At 39.1% G+C, this 23,802-nt stretch overlaps 1 long non-coding RNA gene across 1 annotated transcript in view; it reads right to left on the bottom strand.

The window, feature by feature from the left end:
* Positions 1–15,258: 15,258 nt before the first annotated feature.
* Positions 15,259–23,802, bottom strand: part of LOC142539102 (uncharacterized) — a 29,033-nt gene continuing 20,489 nt past the window's right edge. Inside the window, exon 3 of the long non-coding RNA XR_012818813.1 lies at positions 15,259–15,328. This is a non-coding gene — a long non-coding RNA (uncharacterized LOC142539102). The remainder of the gene's footprint in view (positions 15,329–23,802) is intronic.

Below are 23,802 nucleotides of genomic sequence, written 5' to 3' on the forward strand. Positions count from 1 at the left end.
CTGCTTTCACCTGCTGACAAGTGAGACATTCAGACACAAATCGGCGGATGTCTCTCTTCATATCTGGCCACCAATACAGAATCTACAAATCCTTGTACATCTCAGTACCTCCTGGGTGAATGGAATACGGAGATGCATGTGCCTCTGTCAGAATATCCTCTCTTATCGAATCAACACTAGGCACCCACATCCTACCTCTTTACCTCACAATACCATCGGACACTATGTAGAGTACACTGCCCTTGGCTTCATCCTTCAGTCTCCATTTCTGCAACTACTCATCTAAAGGTTGACCTGCACGGATACGGTTAAGCAACGAAGACTGAACTGTCAGATTAGACAGCTTATGAGCTCTGCCCATAGGATAAATCTCTAATCCAATCTCTGAATCTCTTACTGAAGATATCTCTGTACGGACAGTTGTGCTACGACTGCAACTTTCCTGCTCAAAGCATCTGCCACCACATTAGGTTTTTTCGGATGGTAGCTAATTTCACAATCGTAGTCTTTTACCAACTCCAACCACCGTCTTTGTCTCATGTTCAACTCTTTCTGCGTGAAGAAATATTTGAGACTCATGTGATCAGTGAATATTAGGCATTTCTCGGCATACAGATGGTGTCTCCATATCTTCAATGCAAAGACAACTGCAGCTAACTCAAGATCATGAGTCAGGTAGTTCTTCTCATGCACTTTCAACTGCCTGGAAGCATAAGCTATAACCCGACCATGCTGCATCAACACTGCGCCTAACCCGAGCTTAGATGCATCGGTGTACAACACGAAATTACATTGCCCTGCCGGCATGGCTAAAACTGGTACTGAAATAAGAGCTCGCTTCAAAGTGTCAAAGCTCTTCTGACATTCATCACTCCATACAAATTTAGCATTCTTCTTGGTTAGTGAGGTGAGTGGCACTGCTATCAAAGAAAATCCCTGAATGAATTTTCTGTAGTAGCCTTCTAGACCTAGGAAACTGCGAATCTCTGAAGCATTCTTCGGCTCAACCCATTCCTTAACTATTGCTACCTTAGCTGGATCCACCTCGATACCACTGCTAGATATTATATGTTTCAAAAATGCTACCTTCTCCAACCAAAATTCACACTTACTGAATTTGGCAAACAACTTGTGTCTCTGCAAAACCTGCAACACTGTACTCAAATGTTGAACATGCTCCTCATGGCTCTTCGACTAAATGAGAATGTCGTCAATGAATACTATGACGAACTGGTCTAGGTAGGGCTGAAAAACTCGATTCATGAGATCCATGAAAATCTCTGGAGAATTGGTCAATCCAAACGGCATCACTAAGAACTCGTAATGCCCATATCTGGTTCTGATGGCCGTCTTATGAACATCTGCATCTTTTACCTTCAGTTGATGATACCCTGATCGAAAATCTATTTTAGAGAACACTGTGGCTCCCTGAAACTGATCAAACAATTCCTCGATCCTTGGAAGTGGGTATTTATTCTTGATCATTACCTTGTTCAGTTCTCGGTAATCGATACACAGCCTCATGCTCCCGTCTTTCTTCTTCACAAAGAGCACTGGTGCGCCCCATGGTGAGAAACTAGAGCGGATGAATTCTTTGTCTAGAAGCTCCGGAATCTATTGTTTATGTTCTAACATCTCAGCTGGAGCTAACCGGTACGGTGCCTTAGAATTGGCACGGTACCTGGCACAAGGTCAATAGCGAACTCCACCTCTCTCTCTGGTGGGAGGCCTATGACGTCATCTGGAAAGAGGTCAGGAAAATCTCTGGCTAATGGTACATCAGATATGGACGGAGTGGATATGTCAGGTGCAGAAATAATGCTGGCTAAGAAGGCCTGACAACCCTTATGAATAAGTCTTCGTGCCTGCAGCAAGAGATCATGCGAGGGAAACTCCTCCATCTATCCGGTTTAAAAAAAACTGCTCCATGCCCAACGGTCTTACCAATACTGAACTTTTCTGAAAGTCAGTGAAAAATCTATTCTTCGTCAGCCAGTCCATTCCCAAGATTATCAAATTCTGGCATCGGCAACACGATCAGATCGACGTACACTAGGTGGCCCTGCAGTTCAACATCGATGTCCCTGACCACACTAGCAGCTGATAACTTTTCCCCTGAAGGGACTGTCACTGAATAACTCACGTCGAGTCCAATAGAATTGACGTCTAGATGATTAGCGAACGTTTCCGAAATAAAAGAGTGAGTGGCCCCTGAATCTATCAAGGCTTTCGTGGCTACTCTCTTTAAGAAAATATTTCCTAAGAGACGTTGGTATAACACAAAAACTTATATCCCAAAAATTCTAATCTTAACCTCAAGCATAATAGAAATTTATATCCCAAGTCACCAAAATATTAACTAGCACACTAATAATCCCAAATAAAATTCGAAACATGCATAGCAAAAATAGTGCGATGCTGAATTAAATTGGTTACCAGTAAGCAGGGTCGTGTCTGGGTTCGTCTCCTCTGCCTGAATGGCGAACACTCTACCCTAGGTCGGCTGCCTCCACTCTGGCCAGTCCTTTAGCATATGATCGCTGGCTCCGCACTTGGAGCACTTGCCCGATCCATATAAACACTGTCCCGGATGCTGGCGATTGCACTTTGGGCACACTGGGTACTCAACGGGCTTCTGAGGAGCCTTCTTTTGAGGAATAGGACCTTTGTCCTTCCATAGTCCCTGAAATGACCTCTTCCTCTGCTGCCCCTGGAAAGGCCTCTTAAATTGGGTTCTCTGCTGCTGCTGCTGCTGAGGTGCATGATAGGGCCTCTTGCCCTGCCTATCACCCTCGATATCACTTTGGTCCTGCTCTGCCGCCAACACTCTAGATACGGAAACGGCATAGGTAGTAGGACCAGCAACCCTAACGTCATGGCGCAAGATCGGCCGCAACCCATCCATAAAATGCCTCAGCTTCTCCCGGGCATTATTCACAACCAAGGGGTACAAAGTGACACCCCGTCTAGAACTTCCTGACGAAGTCTGCCACGCTGTTGTCTCCCTGTCGCAGCGTCATGAACTCCCTAGTCAATCTGGAGCGTACATCCTCAGTGAAGTACTTGGAGTAGAAAACTTCTTTGAACCAATTCCACGTAAGTGTTTGCAAGTTTACTAACACTAATGCACTTTCCCACCATAGCATGTCGTCCCCAGTCAGAAGGAACGTGGTACACCTGACTCTATTTGCATCCTGCAGTTCCATGAAGTCAAAAATTACCTCAATGCATTTAATCCACCCCTCGGCTATCATCGGGTCAGTTTTCCAATCCTGATCTAAACCCGGTCATACTTTACCGGGGTGGAGAGGTCATCGGCCATGTTCACCGACTTCCAAACCCGTTCATAATTTGGTCACAAGACATTTGGCATACCTCAAAAATATAAAATATTTTCTTTTGCACGTCGAACATACTTACTTAGCGTTGAGAGATTCGTTGGATCTCGCTTGGGGCCACTGCTGCATATACTAACATGAGTTCAAACGCTATCTTTCATAGCTTAGACGTATAGCTATGCTCACACCCAAAAATGACAAATTTCTTTATGACGTTCTAAATCTCTCTGGACTTGACCTCGTTTAATCATCGTACTAGATCATGACATAAAACCCCAAACCAAATACTATATTTTATATTCATAACCACAAAACAAATCATACTTTTATATTCGTATTATAAATATAAATTTTTTTAAAGTTGTACACGGACCCAACATACGGGTCCAGGTAGGGGTCCGAGTAGGCACTGGAAATTCGCATTTTGAAGGAAATAGTGCACGGACCCCGTGCCAGGGTCCGGCTACAGGTCCCTTGTAGGTGCTAAAAATGCGAACTAACGGGAAATCACTACACCTAATGGTTATTCCTCCTAACTCGATGATACGGCCCATAAACCATTGCCTCAAGACCCATCTTAAGATGCTATGGCATTTAATAAAACTCAAACAAACACCCAAAAACAAATACGCATCACAAACGCAACCCAATCCGTGAACACAACATTTGACACTAATTCAATTATTACGACTTCTAATTCAACCGAGTGCCTAACAACACAAAACGAAAAACCAATAATCATCCCAACATTATTCTCGATGTACTTAAACGCAGTAGCGATCATCCGTCGATCCCCAAAGAAGCCTGGAACAATAAAACTTCAAGAGCACATCAAGAACGCATTTTCAGAAAAACGCAGTCTGAGCAGTCCCACAAAAACGATCATAACTCACTCATTTCTTATCCAAATATTTTGAATTTACTGTCAAATCGAAGGTATCCAAAAATTCTACGTTTTATACGTTGAAAGTTTTTCCAGAAAATTGACCAAAAAGTCGCAGTATTTAAAATTACAGTATATTTTGAGTTTTCAGATCTAAAATCGTTTCAAAACCGATCCAACAAATTTTTGCTCAAACTTTTTGCAACATACATGGATTTTTACACATAATAAACATAAGAACATATAATATAACAAGATCGATGCAGAAACAAAAGATTATACATGTCTTTTGATATTAAAATTACCGAACCGACGATACCGAAGCGGGAACGGAGCGAGGGTTGATCCGGGACGAATGTGGAACGATTTTCTTTGAAGAAAAGTAACAAACTCGCTGGAAAATATTCAGAAGATGGGGGCGGCTGCACTCTTGTTCTAAGAACCATAATTTCTCTAATAAAATCTGAAAATGAAATGTGTATGTGTGTGTTGTATGTTTAAGCGTGAATGTGTGTGTGTGTTAATGGATGTGTGCGTGAGTTTAGGTGTGAATTAGGGAAAATAATGAGCTTAATTAATAATAAAAAATTAATTAAAATACTAACATTCCTCTAACTTTAAATAACAATCTCTTAATTTAAAATGAAATGCACACTTGCTAAAGTTTAAAAGTTTTAAAATCCTAAAATCATTAATTAAATCAATTAGGCTTTAAAATGCTAAAAACTAAATAACTCTTTTAAAATGCCACAATCCTAACTTAAAATAAAATGCCACCTTTTAAAATCGCCCTAATCGTCGCCGGTCTCTTTTCCTCGATCCCGCATCGAATAATCGCCTGAAACATGAAACTCAAGAAAACATTTAAAGTGCATCACATAAACATAAATAATTAACATAATGCAATTTAATAAATCATGCATCGCTAAAAAATCATTTTAAACTTAAATAAATAATTTAACAATTAAATAAATACATGGGTTTTATGTGTACTGATTTTTGGGCTCTACAGCTGTCTTATGAACATCTGCATCTTTCACCTTCAGTTGATGATCCCAGAACATATCTATCTTAGAGAACAATGTAGCTCTCTGCAATTGATCGAATAAGTCCTCGATCCTTGGTAATGGGTATTTGTTCTTGATCGTTACCTTGTTCAATTCTCGGTAATCGATACACAACCTCATGCTCCCATCTTTCTTCTTTACAAGAGCACTGGTGTGCCCCATGGTGAGAAACTAGGGCGGATGAATTATTTATCTAGGAGATCACTCCTGAATTTGTTTCTTGAGCTCTAACATCTCTGCTGGAGCCAAACGATACGGTGCCTTAGAGATTGGCACAGTGCCTGGCACCGGGTCAATGGCGAATTTCACCTCTCTCTCTGGTGGAAGGCATGTGACGTCGTCTGGGAAAACATCGGAAAATTCTCTAACAACCGGTACATCAGATATCGACGGGTTGGATGCATTAGGTGTTGAAATAATACTGGCCAAGAATGCCTGACATCCCTTATGTATAGGTTTCTGTGCCTGCATGCAAGAGATCATGCGAGGGAAAATTCTCCACTTGTCTGGCTCGAATAGAAATTGCTCCATGCCCAACAGTCTTACCAACACTGACCTTTTCTGAAAATCAATCAGAACTATGTTCTTTGTTAGCCAGTTCATACCAAAAATGACATAAAATTCTTGCATGGGCAACTCAATCAGGTCGACATAAACTAGGTGGCCATGTAGTTCAAGATATCTCTGACAACAATAGTAGCTGATAACTTTTCCCCTGATGGGATTGTCACGAAGTAGTTCACATCAAGTCCAACGGGCTTGATGCCTTAATAATTGGCGAACGTCTCTGAGATAAAAGAGTGAGTGGCCCGAAATCTAACAAAGCTTTCGTGGCCACTTTATTTATGAAAATGTTTCCTGAAGGATGTTAGCACCACACATAAACTAATATCCCAAAATACAACTCTTAACCTCATGCATAGTTGAAAATTTCCTTCCAGAGTTTCAAAAATACGAAAACAACATACTAATATCCCAAACAAAATTTGAAGCATGCATGACCAAAAATAATTGAATTAAATAGGTTACCAGTCAGAAGAGTCGTGTCTGGGTTTGCCTCCTCAACATGCATGGCGAACACTCTCCCCTGGGTAGGCTGCCTCCACAGCGGGCATTCCTTCAACCTATGATCACTGGCTCTGCACTTGAAACATTTGCCAGAACCCCATAAACAGTGGATCATGTGCTGACGGTTTCACTTCGGGCACACTGGGTACTCCGGCTTCTGAGGAGCCTTCCTTTGTGGCATAGGACCTTTGCCTTTCGGCGGTCCGGGAAATAGCCCTTTCTCGGTTGTCCCTAGAAATGCCTCTTGAACTGTTGTTGCCGTTGGGGTGCCTGATAGGGCCTCTTGAACTGTCTATCACTCTCGATGTCCCTCTGATCCTGCTCTGCCGCTAAGGCTCTCGACACGACAATCGCATAGAAAGTAGGACCAACCACTCGAACAACACAACACAAGATCGACCGTAAACCATCAAGGAAATGCCTCAGCTTCTCCCAGGCATGATTAGCAATCAAGGGCACGAAGTGACACCTCCTCTCAAATCTCCTTACGAACTCTGCTACGCTGCTGTCTCCCTGTTGCAGCGTCATAAACTCCTTGAGCAGGGGGGAGCGTACTTCCTCAGTGAAGTACTCCGTCTGCTTCCTGCAGCTCCATGAAAGCTAAAATCACATCGATGGACTTAATCTATCCCTCAGCTATCATCAATTCAGTAGTCCCCGAGAACTCTTTTGGTTCCATCCTCCTGAACCTCTCATATACTGCCTCTGGCCTGGGCCTCGTCCCTGTATCAACTCAGTATTGTTCCCCGCAAACTGTGCAAAGAATTGAGTCATTTCTGCAAGCATATGTGCCTGCATATCTGGCGGTATGCGAAGAGGAGGGGCCCTCTCCTCATCGCAAGCCTCTCTGTTCTATTCACCTGCTCCTCGTGCAACCATACATATAGGAGGCATATTGTTCCAAAATTTACCCAACACGTAAACCAACTTGCAAGAATGGAAGTACGTAATATCCATATCATAAGGTGCACGTAAATCGAGTTTAAACGTGTACATGCTGAATTCAAGACCTTGATGCTTACAACATAAAAGAATTTAAAAACCTTAAAACTTACAGACTTGAGGCGTGACTTAGTGAGCTTCTCGCAACTGGCAGTAGGCTTAACCCTTTACAAAAACATCGCTCCGATACCAACTGTAACGTACCGTACTTTTAAACATAAATATACTTAAAATTTGCTGAAAAATAAAAAGTTTCTTAAATAAGTAATTATCTTTCAAAATGCAATGCAAATAAAATATTTGGATTGTAACGAACTTGCAAAAGTATTTGTTTTAAACGACAAGAAATAATTTCCTTAAAAATCAGAGTAAATGAAATAACATGCATAAATCCTTGAAAACTAAACGGTCCTCGGGTTAGTCCACCGCACAGTCCGTGCCGGCTCACTGATCCTCGTCTCTCGTCTCCTCATACTCGTCCTCTCCTGCATCGATCCAGTCTAGTGAGTCTAAAGACTCAACATGTATAGATTGGGAATAGCAAGTAACGCATAATAAAAACACATGCATTTCAAAGTAACACATACGTAACTTAATTTTGAACATACTTACAATACCATAGACGTGCCACCGGTTCATAAACATTTTCATAAACATACTTGTATCATACATACTTAAACATGCGTATCATCATCATTTTGCGTAGAGATATGTTTCAAAGCAAGTGACCCATAACATAGTGCGTCTGATCAGACTAAACCACAGTACTGGGCTGGCAGAGATGTCTATTACCATATACATAAGATCCACGGTCATACTTTACAAGGTGGATTGGTGAGCGGTCATGCTTTACCGCTTTCTAATCCTGATCAAAACCCGGTCATACTTTACCGGGGTGGAGAGGTCCCCGAACACGTTCTCCGGCTTCGAAACTCGTTCATAATTAGTCACAAGACAATTAGCAAACCTCAAAAACATAAAATATTTTCCTTTGCACATCTAACATACTTACATGGCGTTGAGGGATTCGTTGGATCTCGCTTGGGCTACTGCAGAACATACTAACTCAATTTCAAGCACATAATTTCCATAACTTAGACGTAATAGTCGTTTTCACCACCGAAATAAAAAATTGACTTATAACTTTCTAGATCACTCGGGACTTGACATTGTTTATTCATCGTACTAAACCATGACGTCGAACCCCGAAACAAATCCTGAAATGATGTGTGAACATATCCCAAACAACGGAAGGCATGGACCTAAAATAGTGGTTTAAAAGTCCTGAACATGTGCCAAGGCGCTGGGTAATACGGCGTTGGGTGCTAGGCACTAGCGCCACCACCAGGGCAGCACTGCGCAATCCTGGCGCTGCGGTGATCCCCATAGAGCATTGCGGTGCTAACTCTGCGCAAACTCAAGCCCAAAAAACAAATTTTGAAACAACCCTTGAAACAACTCCACTACCATGACATTTGATTTAAATAAATAACATACGCGGAAGCCTTATAATGTAAAAAGGGAAAACATAAAATACCATTTTCATAAAAAAGTTTTTAAACTTCTAACATAACAACTTTCAAAATATCATCATCATATATTCAAAAAAAAACCATCAACATGTAATTTATATGATACAAAATAGCAATTACCCAAAACTATTAATGTTTAACAACACAACTAAAGTGATACAAGTCAAAAGTTTCCCCTTCCATAAGCCTTATGACTTCCTCTCCCTTGGATGATCCGCTTCAATCCTTTTTATCACCTGCATCACATGACATTAATTGGAATGAGATAAAACTCAGTAAGCAGAAAGCTATACATAACATGTACATATATATGGGCTTGGCTTGAAACAGTGCTATAACAATGGCAATGAACAATGAATCAATGGAAATGAACGATGAATAATACCATCTTCAATGAACAATAGATAACAAACCAATATAGATGGTATTTCATGGAATGAATTAAAGGAAAGGAAATTATAGTTCTGTGACATGTGACCTGTGGATAGTATCTCTTTGATATATAAATATATCAAAATTGTGCGAGATACTGATAATCATGTGATTGGTTAATGACATGCAGGAATTAATATCATTCCTTGGCTTTAATTGTAGGAAATTGAGGTATTTTAACAAACACTTGGTAGGAACAATGAATTAATAGCTCCTTTGTCAATCAATTCAAAGGTAATTCTTTGAACAATGAATATATACCAATATACATATCAATTATATGCCAATGGAAAGAGTTAATTAACAATAACATGGCTTGATTCATATAAAAATCATGTGAGCACTTGAAAGGAAGCTTCTACTTACTACCACAAGCACAATGGTTGCTAATGTAACCTTGATTGAATTCCTACATCAATAAACACAATAATAACCAACAATCATCAACATTAATCCAAGAAATCAACAATTCAACTTAACCCTTCATTACCTCAAACCCATCCAACTCCAAGAATATAAAAGTTCTTACCTTGTAGCTTGAAGTCTAACTCTTGAAAAATGAAGTAGAGAAGTGGAGAGAAAATTGGAGAGAAAAAGGGCATGAATCGATTTAAGAAAAAGAGAGAATGGTAGAATGAAGTAGAAGCCTCTAGAATCATGTTATAAGCCTTCAAAACTACCAAAAATGTGTTTTAAAAACTTCGGCGCTGCAGTGCCGCGACACTGCCTGGCGGCGCCGCGGAAGGCGCTGTCTCCTGTACCAAAAATACACCCCAACTCACCTTAAATTCAACCTTTTCCAATACCATTCAATTCCAATAAATAAGCATCCAAAATCATCCTCAATCATCCAACACAACCATCAACAATACTCATTCATTATCATAAACAATACTAACCATAAACATAAATCCAAACAATAACATAAACAATAACCATGTTTAACCATTCCAATAATCATATCCATAACCAATAACCATTTCTCATAAACTCAATCACCAATACTATACCACAATATCACAACCATCGAACCATAAAAATATCCATTACCAATAACAACACCATAACAATAGAATAATAAAAGGTTGGGATATTACAATCTCCCCTCCTTATAAAGATTTTGTCCCCGAAATTTGTTTACCGTCAAATTAATTTGGATAACGATGTTTTATCTCCTCTTCCGGTTCCCACGTAGCCTCTTCAATCACTTGATTCCTCCAAAGAACTTTGAAAAGGCCAATTTCTTTGTTTCTCAACACTTAAACTTTGCGATCAAGAATTTGAACCGGCATTTCCTCATATCTTAGGTTAGGTAAAAGATCCAATGACTCGTACAGAAGAACATGAGATGGATTAGAAAGGTATTTACGTTGCATGGAAACATGGAAGACATTATGAACTCGATCCAAGTCAAGTGGCAATGCAAGACGATAGGCTCGGTCTCCAATCTTGTCAAGAATCTCAAATGGCCCAATATATCGAGAACCTAACTTACCTTTCTTGCCAAATCGCATAACTCCCTTGAGAGGAGCTATCTTAATAAATACATGATCACCAACCTCGAATGCTAAAGGTCGTCGTCAAACATCGGCATAACTCTTCTGTCGAGACTGAGTGGTCCTCATTCTTTCTTGGATCAATGCCACAACATCTGATGTTTGTTGAACCAACTCCGGGCCCAACATCTTCCTTTCACCTACTTCTTCCCAAAACAAAGGAGATCGGCACTTAATTCCATATAAAGCTTCATAAGATGCCATGTCGATAGAAGACTGGTAGCTGTTATTATACGTGAACTCCACCAAAGGCAACTTGGAATCCCAACTTCCCGGGAAATCAATCCTACAAGCCCTTAGCATATCTTCAAGAATTTGGATAACCGTTTCGGATTGACCGTCGCTTTGAGGATGGTAGGCGGTACTAAAAGCCAATTTCGTTCCCATGGCTCGATGTAAAAACTCTTCCAGAACTCAAATGTAAACCTCGGATCACGATCAGAAACTATCGATATTGGTATCTCATGAAGTCTCACAATTTCCTGAATATAAGCCTCAGCATATTGATTCAAAGAATACGTAGTTTTGACAGGAAGAAAATGAGATGACTTGGTAAATCGATCCACAATCACCCAAATCGAATTGAAGCCTTTCTGAGTTCTTGGCAAGCCAACAACAAAATCTATAGTTATGTGCTCCCACTTCCATTGCGGTATAGGCAGGATTGCAACAATCCCACCGATCTCTGGTGTTCAATCTTAACTTGCTGACAGTAGACATTAAAAAACACATAACATGCTATCTTTCTTCATACCTGGCCACCAGTAAATACGCCAAAGATCTTGATACATCTTGGTACTACCGGGATGTAAAGAATATGGCGTTGTATGAGCTTCAAGAAGTACATCTTTTCGAATGTCATCATTCATAGGAACACATATCTTACCTCGAAAGGTCAATAAACCATCACGATTCAACCCAAACTCCGAAACTCCTGTCAGATCACTTTTCCTCTTCAATTCTAATAATTGATTTTCAGATTGTTGTCCCTTCAAAATTCGATCAACCAAATTTGAGTGAAGAATTAATGCAGATAATCGAGCCATTGTACCTGAAGATACCAAATGGATCTCATTCCTTTGCAAATCCAGCAACAATGGTTTAGAAATCATAGATCCCAATAAAGAACTCGACTTGCGACTCAAAGCATCCGCAACCACATTAGCTTTACAAGGATGATAGCTAATGGTGCAATCATAGTCTTTCACAAGTTACAACCATCTCCGCTGCCTCATATTCAATTCCTTCTGCGAAAACAAATAACTCAAACTTTTGTGATCCGTAAATATTCACATTTCTCACCATATAAATAATGCCGCCAAATCTTTAAATCAAAAACCACAGCCGCCAACTCCAAATCATGAGTGTGATAATTCTTCTCGTATTCCTTCAACTGACGAGAAGCATATGCTATCACTTTCCCACGCTGCATCAATACGGCACCTAACCCTTGCTTTGAAGCATCTGTATACACAACAAAATCTTCAGTACCACAAGGAAGTACTAAAACAGGGGCAGAAGTCAACTTATCTTTCAATGTTTGAAATGCTTGTTGGCATTCTATGGTCCATTCAAACTTGGTAGTCTTTCGTGTCAAACTCGTCAATGGCAATGCGATCTTCGAAAAATCCACTATGAATCTTCTGTAATATCCTGACAAATCAAGAAAACTTCTTACCTCTGACACTGTCTTTGGAATGGACCATTTCTTAATGGATTCAATTTTGGATGGATCAACCGAAATTCCTTCTTTTGAAACGATGTGGCCCAAAAATGTCACCTGCTCCAACCAGAACTCACATTTCTTTAACTTGGCATACAATTGCTTATCCCTCAACAGCTGCAACACAATCCTCAATTGCTCACGATGAAGATCTCGTGTCTTTCAATAGGTCAAGATTTCATCAATAAAAACAATGACAAAAGTATCCAAATACGGCTTAAAGATACGATTCATCAAATCCATGAAAACTAAAGGTGCATTGGTTAGTCCAAACGACATCACCAAAAATTCATAATGGACATACCTCGTTCTAAATGCAGTCTTTGGTATGTCCTCCGTTTTTACCTTCAATTGATGATATCCGGATCGAAGATCGATTTTCGAAAACACGGTGGCTCCTTGCAATTGATCAAAAAGATCATCAATATGTGGCAAAGGATATTTGTTCTTTACAGTTACCTTGTTGAGTTGCCGATAATCAATGCATAACCTCAACGACCCATCTTTATTTTTCACGAATAAAATCGGAGCTCCCCATGGCGATGAACTCGGACGGATAAAACCTTTATCTAATAGCTCCTGTAATTGATTCTTCAATTCTTTCATCTCAGTCGGAGCCATTCTGTAAGGAGCTTTATAGATTGGAGTTGTACCTAGGATCAAATCAATAACAAACTCCACCTCTCGGTCAGGTGGTAATCCAGACACATCATCTGCAAATACGACAGGGTAATCTTGAACCACATCAATATTCTATAATTGAATATTACTTTCCTTGCGCACATCCAACACTAAAGCAATAAAACCAATACAACCTTTCTGCAACAATTTAGTAGCTTGTAGACAAGAAATAATAGGAATACTCAACGAAGAGCCTAGACCAACAAATACGTCATTCTCATGGTCATCAGCTAAAAACTTCACTGTCTTGCCAACACAATCAATCACCGCATGATAAGCAGATAACCAATCCATACCCAATATAACATAAAATGCTACAATCGGAATAACAATAAGATCAGCAAACAATAATCTCGTACTCATTTGAACAGGACAAGCCTTAAGGATACTAGTAGGACAAATTTCATCTCCAGAGGGCAACACAATATTGAAGTGCAATGGCATAACAGTAGGTTCAACAGATAAAGAATGCATGAACACTTCAGACATAAAAGAGTGTGTCGCATCAGTATCAATTAATGTAAGTGCTTCCTTGCCAGATATTAGAATATGACATGATATCACTGAAGAATCAGGATTGACACCTTCTTTTGTCATTGTAAAAATTCTGCCTTGAACCTTTCCTTTGTCTGAAGAGAGAAGCACTTCTCTGCTATATGCCCCATTTCCTTGCATCGATAACAGCGACCACTACCAACCAAACACTCACCTTTGTGTGGCTTGCCACACTTAGGGCACAATGATCGCTCTGTATCTGAAGAAGGCAAAGAAGACTTATTGCATTGCTCCATCTTGCCTTTTCCTTTGTGGCCACTTCGCACATTAGTACTTGTCTCTTGCCCTCTAGCTAGAAAAGCTTGCCTCCTTAACTGTCGTTTCTTTTCAATCTCTTGTCCATCATGCTCGGCAAGTAAGGCTCTCTCAACAATGTCTTGATAGGTGATCACCTTTGACATATGAACATCTCTTCGAATCTCTGACTTCAAACCACGAAGAAAGTGTTCTCCCTTATCTTTGTCGTTTTCAGCTATAAAAGGAACAAAAACACATCCTTCTTCGAATTTCAAAATATATTTAGCAACAGACATAGCATCCTGCTTCAATTCAAGAAATTCCTTCACCTTCTTGGCCTTGAACTCTCTTGAAAAATATTTGGTGAAGAATAATTCCTTGAACTCGTCCCACTTTAATTCTCGAACATTAACTGTGACCTTGGTGGCCTCCCACCAGATACGAGCCGCATTGACCAACATAAACACAGCACAACTTAACTTATCGTGATCGGTGAACTTCAAGTAATCGAATATAGCCTCTAATGATTTAACCCATTCCAAAACCACTAGTGGATCAGGGCCACCAATAAAATCAGGAGGGTTCATACGTCTGAAACGATCATATGCACCATCATCAGAACTTTCAGTTGTGCCTTGGCCTCTTCCACGACCACGACCCTGGGTCGAGGTGTGCATGCTCAACAGCTGTTGAATTTGCTCGTTATGAACCTTTTCTTGTTCTTGCCATAACTTATTGAATTCGTTAACAACCCTGGCAGTCTTATCAGTAGGAGGGGTCCTATCATCCCCTTCAATATTCTTTCTCTTGGGAAGCATATCCTACACAAATGCTCACTTTAACATAGATAGGAAGAAATGATACATCAATGGCAATGAAATCAATTCTCAATGTTAAAATCAATAGATGCAGGATCGAAAATATACCGGATTGTCCTAGGTAGAAGAAGTCATATATGGTCCGAAGAACTTTGGTTCTGATACCAATTGAAACAACCCTTGAAACAACTCCACTACCATGACATTTGATTTAAATAAATAACATACGCAGAAGCCTTATAATGGAAAAAGGGAAAACATAAAATATCATTTTCATAAAAATGTTTTTAAACTTCTAACATAACAACTTTCAAAATATCATCATCATATATTAAAAAAAACCATCAACATGTAATTTATATGATACAAAATACGAAGTACCCAAAACTATTAATGTTTAACAACACAACTAAAGTGATACAAGTCAAAGTTTCCCCTTCCATAAGCCATATGACTTCTTCTCCCTTGGACGATTCGCTTCAATCCTTTTTATCACCTGCATCACATGACATTAAATGGAATGAGATAAAACTCAGTAAGCAGAAAGCTGTACATAACAAGTACATATATATGGGCTTGGCTTGAAACAGGGCGATAGCAATGGCAATGAACAATGAATCAATGGCAATGAACGATGAATAATACCATCTTCAATTAACAATAGATAACAAAGCAATATAGATGGTTTTTCATGGCATAAATTAAAGGAAAGAAAATGATAGTTCTGTGACCTGTGACCTGTGGATAGTATCTCTTTGATATATAAATATATCAAAACTGTGAGAGATACTCATAATCATGTGATTGGCCAATGACATGCATGAATTACTATCATTTCTTGGCTTTAATTGTAGGAAATTTCATTGAGGCATTTAACAAACACTTGGTAGGAACAATGAATTAATAGCTCCTTTGTCGATGAATTCAATGGTAATTCTTGAACAATGAATATATAACAATATACATATCAATTATATGCCAATGGAACTAATTAACAATAACATAGCTTGATACATATAAAAATCATGTGAGCACTAGAAAGGAAGCTTCTACTTAATACCACAAGCACAATGGTTGCTAATGTAACCTTGATTGAATTTCTACATCAATAAACACAATAATAACCAACAATCATCAAGATTAATCCAAGAAATCAACAATTCAAATTAACCTTTCATTACTTCAAACCCTTCCAACTCCAAGAATATAAAAGTTCTTACCTTGTAGCTTGAAGTCTAAGGTAGGAGACACTAAAAATTCCACTAGAACCCTTGAAAAATGAAGTAGAGAAGTGGAGATAAAAAGGGCATGAATCGATTTAACAAAAAGGGAGAATGGTATATGAAGTAGAAGCCTCTAGAATCATGTTATAAGCCTTCAAAACTACCAAAAACGTGTTTTAAAAACACAATTATCGCCCGACTAGCGCCGCGGGCGCCTGCGCTTCGGCGCTGCAGCGCTGCGGCGCTGTCTCCTATACCAAAAAAACACCCCAACTCACCTTAAATCCAACCTTTTCCAATACCATTCAATTCCAATGAAATAAGCATCCAAAATCATCTTCAATCATCCAACACAATCATCAACAAAACTCATTCATTATCATAAACAGTACTAACCATAAACATAACTCCAAACAACAACCATAAACAATAATCATATTTAACCATTCCAATAATCATATCCATAACCAATAACCATTTCTCATAAACTCAATCACCAATACTATACCACAATATCACAACCATCAAACCATAAAAATATCAATTACCAAACAGCATAAAAATAGCGTAATAAAAGGTTGGGATATTACAAATTTGATGCAAACTCTACGCCACGCCCAACCGACTCGAACTGATGCAACGAGACTTATCCTAGGGCACTACAGCAATGTTTAAAACTCTCACCAACGCCCCAAAACAATGACGCACGACATGCAATGCAACACAACCCATAAACACGAATTTTCGACACAAAATGTTTCATACGACTTTTAATACAACCAGGTTCTTAACACACGAAATGAAGCACCAAAAATATATCTGAACACCATACACAATATACCTAAACGCAGCAGTGATCATGCGGCGGTTCCCAACAAGCCTGCAACAAACAATTCTCAAGAACACGTAAAGGACACATTTTTATATCATCGCAGTTTGAGCAGTCCCACGAAAATGATCATAACTCAATCGTTTCTTGTCCGAAACTACGAATTTATTGTCAAATTGAAATGTATCAAAAAGTACTATGTTTTAGACGTTAAAAGTTTTTCCAGAAAATCGAAAGAAAATTCACAGGATTCAAAATGACAGCAAACTTGGTTTTTGAGATCTAAAAATCGTTTCAAAAGCGATCCAAACATCTTTTGCTCAAATTTTGCATAAGAAACATGAAATTTTACACACAATAAACATCAAAACCTATTCTATGACAAGATCGATGCAAAAACGAAAGAATATACATACCTTTAATCTTTAAAACTCACGATACGGCGATACCGAAGCGAAGAGATACGAGGGCCGATCCGGGACGATTGTGGCACGATTTCTTGAATAAAATTGACGTGACTTCGCTGAAATAATTCGAAAGGAAGGGTGGCTGCTGGAGACCACTATGAACACTAGATTTTCCTCTAAAAAATGAAATAAAATGTGTATGTGTGTGTTGTGTGTGCTGAACTTGTGTGCGTAAATTTGTGTGTGCAATAAAATACCACATTTTTGTAAATTGCCTAAATCGTCACGATCTCTTTTCCCGATCTCGCATCGAATAATCGCCTGAAACATAAACTCAAGAAAACATTTTAACGTGCATCAATTAAACATATAATAATTTAAATTAATGCCATCATAAGTCAAGCACTGCTAAAATTATTTTAAAATTAAATAAACAATTTAACAATTTAAAATAAATGCAAGGATTTTATGTGTACTGATTTTTGGGCTCTACAGCCAACCTCGCCACCTGATGACGCTCAATGGAGTCCGTAAACGGATCAAAGTGCATACTAGTACGTATAGCGCCTGCATTGTCCTGGATCGAAGGACTAATGGTGTACAACCATAACCGCGAACTATTTCACTCGATAAGTGATAACCGCTTGGACAGTCCGAGGAAGGGTTGTTCAGTGCATCATCATATGATCACTCATCTGTATAAATGAACATCTCTATGTCCTTGACAATGAAACATGATGTTTACATCACAAATGCTAGTCTCAAGCTCAAGAGACATTTATACTTATTTTAGGCGGCTCATTCGACTAAGAACCTATTTATAATATACAGTTCACTTCTTAATGAGTTTCATAATCTTACATTACGAGGCAAACCTCATGGTACCTAATTTATATTTAAGGACTTTATCTATGCACCATGCATGTGTATACAGATAAAACGTAATGTCATAATTGAATCAAATTGTAAAATATTATTTAAATAAAGATCATTTTATATTAGAGCTAATAAAAGCCCAAGCCACAAGTTGGCTTGCTGGGCACCTACTCTAACAATCTTTCATTTTCCCTATAGCCAACTACCCATAGATCTTAGACTCATTGCTTCACGATGATTCTCAAACAATGGTCCTGGTAGGGGCTTTGTTAGTGGATCGGCAATGTTGTCTGAAGAGGCGGCTCTCTCTATCGATATGTCTTCTTTTCCCACAATCTCTCGGATTATGTGAAACTTCCTCAGTATATATTTGGATTGCGGAAGAGACCTCGATTTCTTTGCTTGTGCAGCGGCACCAGTGTTGTCATAGGAGACCGTGACTGGATCAACTGTTTGAGGAATGACACCCAACTCTTGAACGAAACTCCTCATCCAAGTACCCTCCTTTGCTGTAGCCGATGCAACTATGTATTCAACCTCAGTGGTCAAACCGCTGTGGTATCTTGCTTGGAACTCTTCCAAGAGACAACACACCATTGAGCTTGAATACAAATCCAGAGGTTGATTTTGAATCTTCCATATCTGATTTGAAGCTATAATCAGTATAGCCTTCCAATTTTAATCCTCCACATCCATAAACCAAGAAAAAATCTTTAGTCTTTCTCAAGTACTCAAGAATGTCCTTCACAGATTTCCACTGCAATGGATCAGGATTCGAATTATATCTTCTTGCAACACTCAGTGCATATACAATATCACTTCGAGTATATATCATACCATACATAATAATGCCTATAACAGACGCATATGAAATGTGGCTCATGGTTTTATCTCTTCGTCGGGCTAAGGGAACATAGAATTAGTAGACTCATACCATGAGACATTGGGAGATATCCTTTCTTGGACTCTTCCATAGAGAATCTCCTTAGTATGGTATCGATATATGTGGATTGGATGAGCATGGAGAATTTACTAGCAACCATACTTTAGTTGATTGCAACATCCCTACATCATTCCCAATGAGTAAATCTCATCAATGTAAATTACCAGGAATGTCACTGCACTCCCATTAACTTTATTGTACACACAAGGTTCCTTAGGATTCTTGGAAAAATCAACTCTTTGATAGTGTTGTCAAATCTGAGGTTCAGCTCCTTGATGTCTGTTCGAGTCCATAAATGGATCTGTGAAGTTTGCATACTTTATGCTAACTTCCTATCGCGACTCGAGAAAAGGTTTTCTCATAGTCAACATGTAAGGTCCAAGAAAATTCGAGCTACGTAACCTGACTGCATGCAATCTGGTTTTATTAAAATATGTGTTTAATTATTTTAAAGCATTAAATGCATGATTATTGCATGGATATGCGGTCTATTTCATGGTTTATTAAAGTTTCACGTATTAGGACTTTTAATAGTATTTCGCGCTCGAACGAGGAACGGAGACGGAGATAATTAAGGAAAAATATTTTTATTAAGTATTAATTTTTAATTATTTAATATATGGTGCAATTAGAGGTGATTTTCGAAAATGGTCCATGGTTGGTATTTTTACTTGCCGAGTCATATTTTAAACCGATACGCAAAATTTAGCAAGTCGGAGGACTTTTTGAGGGTTCGGGTATTATTTTAAAAAATGTACTTAAATGAAATATTTTCAGGAGTGTTTTTGTGCTTAATGAGATTATTTTATTGCCTAATAGGACTAAAATCTTTTTAATCTCTTTATTTTTAATTAAAGACTCATTAGCACTTAATATTATGACTTAACCCTACACTTAGACCATAAACATATTTCCTAAACAACTCGATCACCTCCTCCATCATTCTCTAGCAGCATTTTCGAAAATACACCAGCAGCCACCTTTGAATTCTCTCAAGTTTTTGCAAATAAATCATTCCTCATCTTTCCGGTGCAAGTTCTACGCGAATATTTCTAAGGTTTTAGCATATATACGCAAAGGCACGCCATCGTTTTTCTCATCATTCACATCGTTATATGCTGACTTGTGTGTTTATGCATGAGAAATTATTAGATCTCTTATGTTGCATCATTTTTGCAAGGTTTTTCATGAAATACGCATACAATTTTACATATAAGTCACGTTTTTCCATGGCTTCGTGCAAGGGCTGCTAGACCTTTGTCCCAAGAGGCTAAACACGTCAATATCTAGAAGGATAAAGGGGCGAGTGCACGTCGGATCATGGTTAGGCAAGGAGCGATCGGATTTTGCCTTGTTGAGGGAAGCTAGGGTGAGATCGGACAGAGGGGGAGAAGTGGCCATGCAAGGGTCGAGCAGAGCTATGGTGCAGATCCTGGAGGGTCCGAGCCGTGGTCCATATGGGCTGGAGAGTGGCTGTCTTGGTCAAGGTTAGGTTCGAAAGTCATGATCGAGCAAAACTTGCATTGTGGAATTCTCAATAAAAATATAGTTTTGAATGCTCGAAAATTAATCGCAAATGCACGATGTCAAGTAATAGTATAATGTACGAGAGTACGAGTATCGTTCCACTGAAGACTGTATTTTACAATTATTATTTTCAGTTATCAAATTTTTAGCAATGAAATTTGATTGATTGTTTACTACTACTATGCTCAAATAAATATGCAAATAAAAATATTCAGGAATTAAATAATGAGATATACTATCTAGAATGATTGATTAAAATTCAATGAAAAATGGATTTGTTGGAAATTTCAGTTCACCTACCCCTTGTTAATTTATTAATTGGTTCGATATTGATTGTATGCTTCCAACAGGATTTCCTATTCAATTAAACACGCTCTCTCGAGCTATGCCAAACTAATTCTACTCAATGAACTAATTAAATATCTTTAATTATTTATCAAGAGTGAATCGCATATCGGTCTATGAAATCCCCTAGTTTTCGCCCTACTGGACTATGACTATCGGCGCGTATCCAATTTCATATGTCTATGTAAATTGTAGATCCACGAACTATGCTACTCGTTCCTATCACAAGCTATTCTCTCGAACTCACTCGCAATATAAGATTATTATTAAAGTTAGCTATTCTTTAATAATGATAATGAAAACAGTGACACAATCAAGAATAAACCAACAATTGAAATATGAATTAACTAAATCAAAGTTCGGAGTAGGATCCCCTTAAATCCCAACAAATATGTAATTTTAGCTACTCGAATTCTTAATAAACATAAACACAACAATGTTTAAAAGATAAAAACTAAATTAGAAATACTATATTTGACGAAAAACGCAAAGACGATGCCAAGAAATCTTCGAATATTTATCCAAGCACGAAATCCTCTCCAAGGCTTATGGTGGCTGCTGAACAATGTCTAAATTTCGTGCCTAGGTTTTCACCTTTAGCCATCCACCTTCCAAATTGAATAAAATCCAAATAGGAAACTTTCCTATTTTAATTCGCGCTAGGGCGGTCAAGTTTCCCCGCGATCTACAGTACTACTGGTGTCTTCCGCAGCCTCTCGCGCTGGGGCGGTCAAGTTTGACCGCCATAGCGCAAGGTCTCTTGTTCTTTTTCCTTCAGCCTCTCGCGCTGGGGCGGTAAAGTTTGACCGCCCTAGCGCGAGGTCTTCTGCTTGGCACTCATTTCTTTTGCGGCATTCACACTTGACCGCCCTAGCGCGACATCTTCTGTCCCCATCCTTCTCTTCCAATTGATTTTTCACCACTTTTCTGCACAATAACCTACTTAAGTGAGCGGTGATCAAATGCAATAAAATAAGAAGAAATAGACAAAATGTAGACTCCAAATACCCTAGAACGATGCAAACTACGACTCACACAATGTATTAAAACATGTAAATATTACCTCTATCAACCCCCTCATACTAACCTTTTGCTTGCCCTCAAGCAAAATAGGTTACAGACCACAACAAAAATGTGAACCAAACCACAAAGTGAAAGTACTAAAAACAACTAAACTGATGGCGAAACAGCAAACTGACATCTTATGCCTCAACGGGTTTTTGAACTACAGCCAATTAGTCAACTCAAAGAATCTATTAACACCCCCTTTTTAAAGCATCTTATAGCATTTTGATCTGACCAGAAAATGTGGTCGTGTGTGTGTGATGTGGGTTTCACCAGCACGTGCTTCAGATAGTTTCATTTGTGAATCATGCAAGTCACCAAATTAATAATTCAACGCAAGTTTCTCTATCATGAGTTCTGTTTCTATTCGTTACCAACCAGTAAACACACAGCGGCAGAGTTTCATAGTTGTCCAACAAGAATTAGGGAGTCAATATCCATAAACGTTTCAAACGGTTCAAAAAGATGGGGAGTACACTGATCATTTTCATTATGCACTTGTCGGCATTTTTAGCTGACATTCCTCAATGCCTTACATCTCCATCTTTTTATCCTCGGGATAGGATTTCATCACTTTTTGGCTCTCCCACACCTTACATCCCCTTTTTTTTTAATTTTTTTTTAGTGCATAATTTTTTCATATATACTCCATGGGCTTTGAATATAAGGTATGTTCATTTATTTGACCTAGGGGGGACTTTTGAGGTTCGATGCACGATTGGGACGAAGATTATTCCAGGGGGATTAAATTTGTCTACTCGAGTGTATGCCACTGGTTAGTCACGACTGTCAACAGAAATTCATTCAAGTTCTACTCGCATCTCATGTTTTTCTAGTTTCCCCACAGATTTTTAAACTCAACTGTCATTAACATTACTACCAAAACCCATTATGTGTGCATATACAAATTCACCATTCGCCGGGGGATTCATAATAAGTGACAAGACTAAGCAACATGCAGTTCATCTAACCTAAAATCATCGTTGGCTACCAACTCACTTGTTTCACCATCAACTGAAACACATGCAAGACACAAACTGAATGACCCCCTCATACTAAGAGTGTTCCATGTCCCCATTGCACAAAAAGAAAAAAAAACTGAAACACATAAACGAACAAATGAATGCAGAACATAGGCACAAATGCAAAATAAATGACGGAAGGAAACAACAATAAGAACCAAAAATATAATGTAGTAGCAAAGAAAAAAAATGAAATAAAAGAAGGGGAAACAGTGAATTCCCCTGATCACAGCCCATCTTCCACGTCCTCGGGTGGTACCACGCCAAGCTCCTGATCGTCGGCCTGTGGATAAACATACTGGAATGGGAATAGAGGCGGGAACGTCGGTGGTGGTGGGTAAGTGGCGGTGTCAAGGCCCATGTGCGATGTCATCCCGCGTATTAGAGACTCCATCGATGCCATGTGTGCGCTGTTGACAGTGTTATACTGATCTTGATGGACCGCAAATGCACATAACTCGTCAACCTTATCAATAATGGACCGTCGACGGGGCTGTGGGTGTAGTGGTGGGTGGTTGGCGGCTTCCTCCTCCTCAGGTACCTCTGGGAAGTCGATAGATGCTTGCCTCTCTTCGTCTTCACCCACGAGTCGTCAATGGGCTTCATTGGTTGTAGCCATTCGTCCTCCACATTAACAACTCCCCCGGCTTGCACACACAGCTCGGTAATAATAGTAGGAAAGAATAGGGCGATGCTCGAGCTGTGTATTGACTGATGTATGAGAAAAGATCAC

This window comes from Primulina tabacum, chromosome 3, assembly GCF_025594145.1.
Source record: "Primulina tabacum isolate GXHZ01 chromosome 3, ASM2559414v2, whole genome shotgun sequence".
Taxonomy (NCBI): domain Eukaryota; kingdom Viridiplantae; phylum Streptophyta; class Magnoliopsida; order Lamiales; family Gesneriaceae; genus Primulina; species Primulina tabacum.